The sequence below is a fragment of the Marmota marmota genome, unplaced genomic scaffold (assembly GCF_001458135.2).
Source record: "Marmota marmota marmota unplaced genomic scaffold, marMar, whole genome shotgun sequence".
Lineage (NCBI taxonomy): Eukaryota > Metazoa > Chordata > Mammalia > Rodentia > Sciuridae > Marmota > Marmota marmota.
In genome coordinates, this window is record NW_025999869.1 from 19,579,858 (window position 1) to 19,587,681 (window position 7,824).

Here is a 7,824-nt window from a genome sequence, read left to right on the forward strand (position 1 = left end):
GAGAGAGAGAGAGAGAGAGAGAGAGAGAGAGAGAGAGAGAGAGTTCTCACTAGGAACATTTGACATTGTTTAGAGACATTTTTGATTGTCACAATTTTGGGGATGAGGAGTGACAGTTTGCTGCTGGCACCCAGGGGCGAAGGGCAAGGATGATGTTCAACATCCTATTATGCACAGGATGGCTTCCCACAACAAAGAGTAATCTGGCCCCAAATGTCAATCATGCCAAGGTTGAGAACGCCCAGTTTAGAGGGCTTTGAGCAGCGGTGTCATGTGTCATGCTGTGCTTCAGAGATTATCCATGAGACCAAGGCAGGAACCTGTTAGACAGTGGTTGCAATTACAATTAACTAGGTGAATTCCAGAATTAGGGCAATAGAAGTAGGAGTAAAGAGAAAATGTTAATTGAGAATTTCATTTTTATACAACTTCTCTACCACTTATCACCTCCTATTTCCCCAAATACGTTATTTGTATTATGCTTATATAAATACCATTCATTTCTGAATCACATAGCATATTATAAATACACTTCCTTTCATGTACAGCTTTTTACCTTCCAAGCTTAATAAGTCCCTCGCTTTACATTTATTTAATTGCATTGCACAGGAAATACATAAACCAACATCAGGTTGGCAATTACTTTAGGGAGGGGTAAGGAAATATGATGGCATAGGGTTGCTAAATAGTAATCATAACATTTTATATCTTGGAGGAAAATATCTTTGATTCTCATGCAGCATTAATATTTGTTGTGATATTTTCAGAATTTTCTTATATGGTTGAAATTTTCATATTCATTCTTTCTAATAATAAAAAAAAGGAATTGTGAGATGAGACTTGAACAAGGTGAGATTGGTCAACATTTTCAATTTACTGGGTGTAGAGAGCTAGAAAATAAGGGTGAAAAATTGTATGCTAGTGTTCTGGGCCTAATAGAGTTAGAGTATGGACATGATGGCAAAGTTATGAATTGCAGAAAGTAGAAAATGGAGTACTTGCTGTTGGGAGAAGGGATGAGCAGGAAAAGATATGCTGAGGTCTGTTTCCTGCAGTACATCTTCATGGTAATTTGTCCATGAGCAAGTGAATGTGGGAATTCAGAATCAAAAGTCAGGACTAGCCTCATGCTCTTAGGTGGCATCTTCTTTTGTGTAGGGGGGGGATCCCTGAAGCCACAGGGTGGCTATGGTCTCCAAGGGAGAATGTCAAGTGAAGAGAGACAAAGTCTGAAGATTGAGCCTTGGAAACTGTCAAATTTTAGGGACTAAGGAGGAAAAGACGCATTAAAGGACACCAAGGAGAGATTCCAGGAGCCCGAAGAGTAGGAGAAGCTTATGTTGCCATGGAAACTAGGGACAGAAGTTCTGAGAAGGAAGAGGTGGACATGGTATTAGAGGCTGTGGAAGAGGAACAGCATCAACTGAGAGGGAGCCACTGGATTCAGTGATGAGCAGTGCGATGGAGAGTCTTAAGAGAGCACCTTCACCAGTGGCCTCTACTCATTCAAAACTGTTTGAGCATAGAGCCATGTTATGGTCCAGTGTAAGGATCTGAGCAAATGAGCTCAACCCTGGCTTCCAGGAGCTCACAGGCTGGCACTTAAAAATGGGCACATTGATAGCTTATAATGCAGCAATTCACCATTTCTATGATAAAAGTGGGCAGAAGGTGTGATGGGATCATACCAGGGAAGGCTTCCCAGTGGAGGTGACACATAATGAAATTTCAAAGGATGAAAGAAAGAAAGATGGACACACGTCAGCCATGTGATGTGGGGTGAGAGTGGGTGGAAAAGGAGACCATTTTCTAGGCAGCAGGATCATCATGAGCAAAATCTTAGATCTAGAGAAACTGTGATGAGATTTAACGGAGCTGGATAGTTCAGAAAGGCTGGAGTGGCAGAGACGAGTCTGGGTGAGCTGTGAGGACCCAGACCAAGGAGGGTGCTGTGTTACAGTGTAGCATCAGGTTTTCTCCTGAAATGGACCCAGTAGCAACTGGAACTGTACATTGATGAACTGGCTCCCTGGTTTCTGCTCACTTTTTCATACAGCTGTACAAGCAGCCCATATCCTTAACTCACTCTGTTATTTAGCAGAAACCCCAAAATATCTGTTGAATTAATGAAAATGATGTAAGTAATATCAATAAATCCTAGCCATTCATTAAAGAAAGTGAACTTATGAATTAGAAATTTAGAACAGGAACAGAGAGGAAGTAGAACACTTAGGATTTGTGTCTGTTATCCCCATTTCAAAAACTGCCCTCATTTTAGGATTACATAAATATATACTCCTGATAGCACATGTTAGCTCTAAAAGTATGAGAAAATTCAAGTCAACTAAAAACCTTTCCCACTGGGATAACCACTGTTGCTTCAGGGGCCGTTTTTTTTTTTTGTTTTGTTTTGTTTTGTTTTTTTCCTACTCATATAGAGGCATTCATGTATCTACAATCATGTGGATGAGATTCCAGCTTATCTGCTTTTTGGTGGATACACTTGTATTGCTTTGGTTGGAGATGGGTAGGAAAATATGGAACACGTTTACTTCCTGAAAGAAGTCTCAGATGAAGGAAGACAAATGAAAACTTCTGAAGAACAGACATAGAGACACAATCGGCAGAAGCCAGAATATGGAAATCTCTTTAGAATACACGGCCAGTTTCTTCAACAAGCCAAGTGCAAAGGAAATCAAAAACAAACAGAAAAGGGAAGCGGGGAATAAGAATCCGTAGATTTTATAAGATTCAAAGACATATCAGGTGCATGCCGACGCTGACCTTATTCAGATAGTGATTTGAATAAATAATTAAAAATTTATAGAATCACAGGGGATATCTGCTCCTGGCCAGGTATTTGATATTAATTTTTTTTCCTAGGTAAGAAATTATACTTTTATTTAAAATCTAAAACTTAAGCATCTTCCTGCTGCATGTTCATTTTATATAATAACAGGAATGACTCAGTTACCTTATAGGCCATGATATCAAAAAATTATATAATAATTTGTCAACCCCAAGTAAAAAAATTCTTGAAGTGCTCCCATTTTCTCTTTTAAATTGTAAAATAAACATATCCCCAGTTCCATTCCAAGGCCTTCCCGTGATATTTAAATCTATGAGAGAAGAAGAAGATGAATCTAATAGTGACTATTTTCTATTATCCTTTTCCACATAAAACATGTATATCTTTGGGTTTAATGTAACTTTTACAATTTGAAAAATTCATCTCCAGAAAATGGGAGAAATGTTATACGTAAATCTCACCCTTCATTGGATTTTAGATGTTCTCTGATGCCATTTTATAAAAACATCCTTTTTTTAAAATTGATTTTATTATTTTTTTAAATACACGACAACAGTGGAATGCATTACAATCCTTATTACACATATAGAACACAATTTTTCATATCTCTGTATATAAAGTATGTTCACGTCAATTTATGCCATTATACATGTATATTTTTTGCATTACAATTCTTAATACACATATATATCATAATTTTTCATATCTCTGTTTGTATATAATGTGTGTTGACACCCAATTCAAGTCTTCATACATGTTCTTTGTATAATGATGACCATCATATTCCACCATCCTTGCTAATCCCCTTCCCCCTCCCTTTTCCTCCCACCCATCATCCCCATCTAGAATTAATCTAATCCTCCCATGCTCTCCCTCCATTGATATTAAAAATTTTAATTGTTAATTTTTTATATGCTAATGATGCTGTAGTGTTTTCAATAGGAGTCCTTTATAAAGACTCTGACATACCCATGGACAAAATAATTAAATCTAGAGTTTGCCTCCAAATAACTAGGGAGTTGGGGTAGGGTTGTTTGATGAGGGTGTATAGGTGAGAGGAAATCAGCCACAAAATGACAATTGTAACATGGTGACAGGTGCAGGGGCGATGGTTGAACTATTCTCTTTATATTTGGGTTTGTTTAAAAGTTTCTGCTGTGAAAGTGTTAAAAAGGAAAGAATGCAGAGAGAGAGAAGAAGAAGAAGAAGAAGGAGGAGGAGGAGGAAGAGGAAGAGGAGGAGGAGGAAGAGGAGGGGGAGAAGGAGAAGAGGAGGAGGAAGAGGAGGAGGAAGAGGAGGAGGAAGAGGAGGAGGAGGAGGAAGAGGAGGAGAAGGAGGAAGAGGAAGGAGAGGAGGAGGAAGAGGAGGGGGAGAAGGAGAAGAGGAGGAGGAAGAGGAGGNGGTTATACAAAAGTACATACAAGAGGAAGGGAGGGGGAGGAAGAGGAGGAGGAGGGGAGAAGGAGAAGAGGAGGAGGAAGAGGAGGGAGGGAGGAAGGAAGAAGAAAGAAAGAAAGAAAGATCATAGGGAAAACACAGAGAAAAGGAACTCCCTGAGCACAGGGTCCATCAGGAGATGTACAGAGGCTTGTGCTTTTGAGAATAAGACTAAAACATCCACTCCGGATAGAAGAGAAAGTAGACACTGGGAACCTGAGAGAGAGGAAAAGAGGTGGAAGGATTTAGTCCTGCAGGGCCTCAGAGTCATAGGCTCAGGTGCAGGGAGACGTTCTTTCTGGGAGCTTCCTATGCGGGCTGTGATAGTTTTCGATTACAATGGAGAAAAGGATCATGAAACAGCACTGGGGGACCCTCCTGGGGTGAGGGAGGATGGATTGGAGATAGATCTGAGCAGCATGGGACATTTGCATCAAGCCCTGGGGTCAGCAAAGGAAGGTAAAGAAAATAGCAAATGTTCCCAACTCTGCTTTTCCTGAAGAGCTTTTTCAGTTTCCCCGATGTCCCTAGTTTTTAGTTTGTACCATAAAGTTTCTCGCTAACACATACAATACTATCCATCTAGAAATGGGTGCAGCCCACTGTGTGCTAAGTGTGTTGTGACAACCACCTGAGAGAATTGGTGTTGCCCTCATGTTGTCCAGGACAAAGTCAAGACCCACTGTGCGCCAGCCACGAGCACACTGAGTGAATAAGGCATTTACTAGTTTCTTGACTTCACAATAATCATAATTGTGATGATTGTTACAAAAGTAAGATTAAAAAAGTAGAACGACAGTGTCCAAAAAGGAGATAACTTTCTCTCAGAGGTTTATTTTTATCTCCAAAAAGGAGATAACCTCTCTCAGAGGTTTCCCTGGAGAAAATAATAATAAAACATAGACCCCAAGCAGGGACTGCAGAGAATGGCTGAAATGGCTTGGGGGAAGAACATTCTGGCAGGGAGAAATGAAACATCAGAGGCCTCAAAATCCTCAAGGTAAGATTGGCGAGGTCAGATACTCTTTGAGGTCTTTAGTTAAGTTGTGAGATTTTAGCCTAAGAGCAAAAGAAAACTAAGGAAGAAAGTAATGCTGTCATCTTTATAGTGGACCATAACCCAGCAGAGAGAGGACAGACTGGGTGGAGTTTAAAGACATTCAGAATGTGAGTTCACCCTTCAGGATTTGATGAGTGATAAGTTCAGGGGAAAAGAAAATGGAGGAGAAGAAGAGTGGAAGGAGTGTGAGGGAAGAGGAGGAGAGAAGACAGAGGTGGGGTGTAACAAGAATGGCTCTCAAGTCTGGCATAAGGAGTGGAGCTCAGAGTGTTCAGTCCCATATTGAAGGTCATGTTCCCAGCCAGCCAGTGAGAGGGGACTTTCCAAGGCCCAGACACTCAAGCATTATTGACCACCAGGGAACACTTGTGAAATGCTTATGAGACCAGTGTGCCAAAGTGTTTCAGCAAGCCCTGCTCCCCACCCAAGGGAATATTGACAGCTAAGGCATTTTAAGGTGATCAATTCAAGACTCGCAGATGAGAGCAGGCAGGGGTGAATGGATAGCTCTCCCTTGTCCCTCACTGAGTCAACCTGCAGCAAATGAATCATGGTTCATGTTGAAAATGACCACCTCCACCCAGGTTGGACAGGAAGCCTGGTGAAGCACGGCTAGAGTTTAAGAGGCCTCGTTTGAATCCTGAGTCCCCTTCAATCAGCTTACATGCCAAGACACAAGGTGTGGGGTGGAGTCAAAGACCCAGCTACATAACAAAGCCTACCAGAGTCCAAGGCTCTGGTGAGGTGGCCTGAGATTCTTCAGTTGGTCTGTACCTACAGATAACTACTGAAACAAACCAGGCGTTGACATTCAAACAATTTTTTAGTGTACTTTCTCTAAACCACAGACCAAAAATAAAGGAAATTCCTAAAGCATACCTCATCTCATTAAATCCATGCAACAAATTACCTTCCTGTGATGTCAGCCTTCACATCCTGTACTCTTGAACTGAATGAAACAGGAAATCATCCAGTCCAATCCACTCGCATTACAGATAAGAAAACAGACATCTGTAGAGTCTGATTTGCCTAAAGATAAAAAGCAAGTTAATAAGAGAACAGGGACTAAGTGCCCAGACTCCTAGGGCCACATAATTTCTATCAAGCTAGCTTATCTGTTCTGTTTGGTGGTACACCCAAAGTGGCATTCCTGGAAAGAATGTATTCATGCAACAAATATACATTGAGCATCTCATTTATGCCAGATGCTGTTTCACCAGCTTGGGGGTGGGGAGCAACAACAACAACAACAACAAAATTAACAAGAAAGAAGCATTTTTCTGCCTTGGTGAAGCTTATATTCTAGTGAAAAAGGTAATAAATAAGATAAATGGATATAGTCCAGAGTGTGTTAAATAGTCACAAAGTTTAGGGATTAAAATGACTTCAGGGGAAGGGTATGTAAAATATTTAGAGCAGGGTTAAATTTTAGATACGGTGCCCAAGAAGGCTTTACTCTGAAGCTGTCTTTGGAATAAAAGCATTAAGGAAGTGAGGGTGCTGGGCATGCAGACCTCCAGGAGAGACTGTCTCAGGAAGGAGGGAACAAGGGAAAGGGCTCAGAGGTGGGGGCACCTGCAGTGTCAGTAATAGCAAGGAAGCTGACATGGCCTCTAGGAAGGAATTGAGATGTGAACCCAGGGAGAAAGTGGTTCAGCCCATCCATGACCCTGGGAGTCGGGGTAAAGACTTGAGGTTTCTTTTGATTAAAATGTGAAGTCATGAGGGAGGGAGGACTAAGTGGCATTTGTCAGGTTGGTGTATTATAAAATAGGGTAAAGGGGTCAAGGGCAGAAACTCAGGGAATAGTTAGGAAACTGTTGCAATAAATTAAGCAAAAGCTGGTGGTGGGTTGGGTCAGAATGGTAGCAGAGGGTTTGGTGAAAAGTAATTGAATTTTAGATTTATTTTGAAGGTAGATCAAATGGGATTTGCAAAAAAAAAAAAATACTGGAAGTAGGAAATGAGAGAGAGGAGTTACAGACTATACCAAGACAACTAGAGAAATGGAATTGCCATTAATAAAGCATGTTTTGAGGGGTAGATAGAATTTCATGAGCTCATTTTTAGACATATGCCTAATTTAAAATGCTTATTAAACATTCAGGTGGAAATGTCAAGTAGGAAGTTAACTATGTGAATCTAGAGTTGAGGGGAGGAATCCAGGCTAGGACTATGTATTTGGTTGCATATGGATGGTATTTAAAGCAAGGGGACTGATGAGATCAACTAGGAAGTGAGCAGAGATGTAACACAGAAGTATTTCAGGGACTGAGCCTGGAGCACGTCTACCTTCAGGTGTCAGCTAAAGAGTCCAGGCCAGCATCCAGAAATGTGGGAGAAAATCAGGGGAGTGGGGCATCAGGAAGCGAGGGTTTCAGGAAGAGGAATGACACCTTGTGTCAAACATTGCTGGAAAAACAAAACAAAACAAAAAAAATTAAGATTAGGAATGAGAAATGTCCACTGGACTTAATGTAAAAGTCATTGTTCATTGTGATGAGAACAGCTTTTGCAA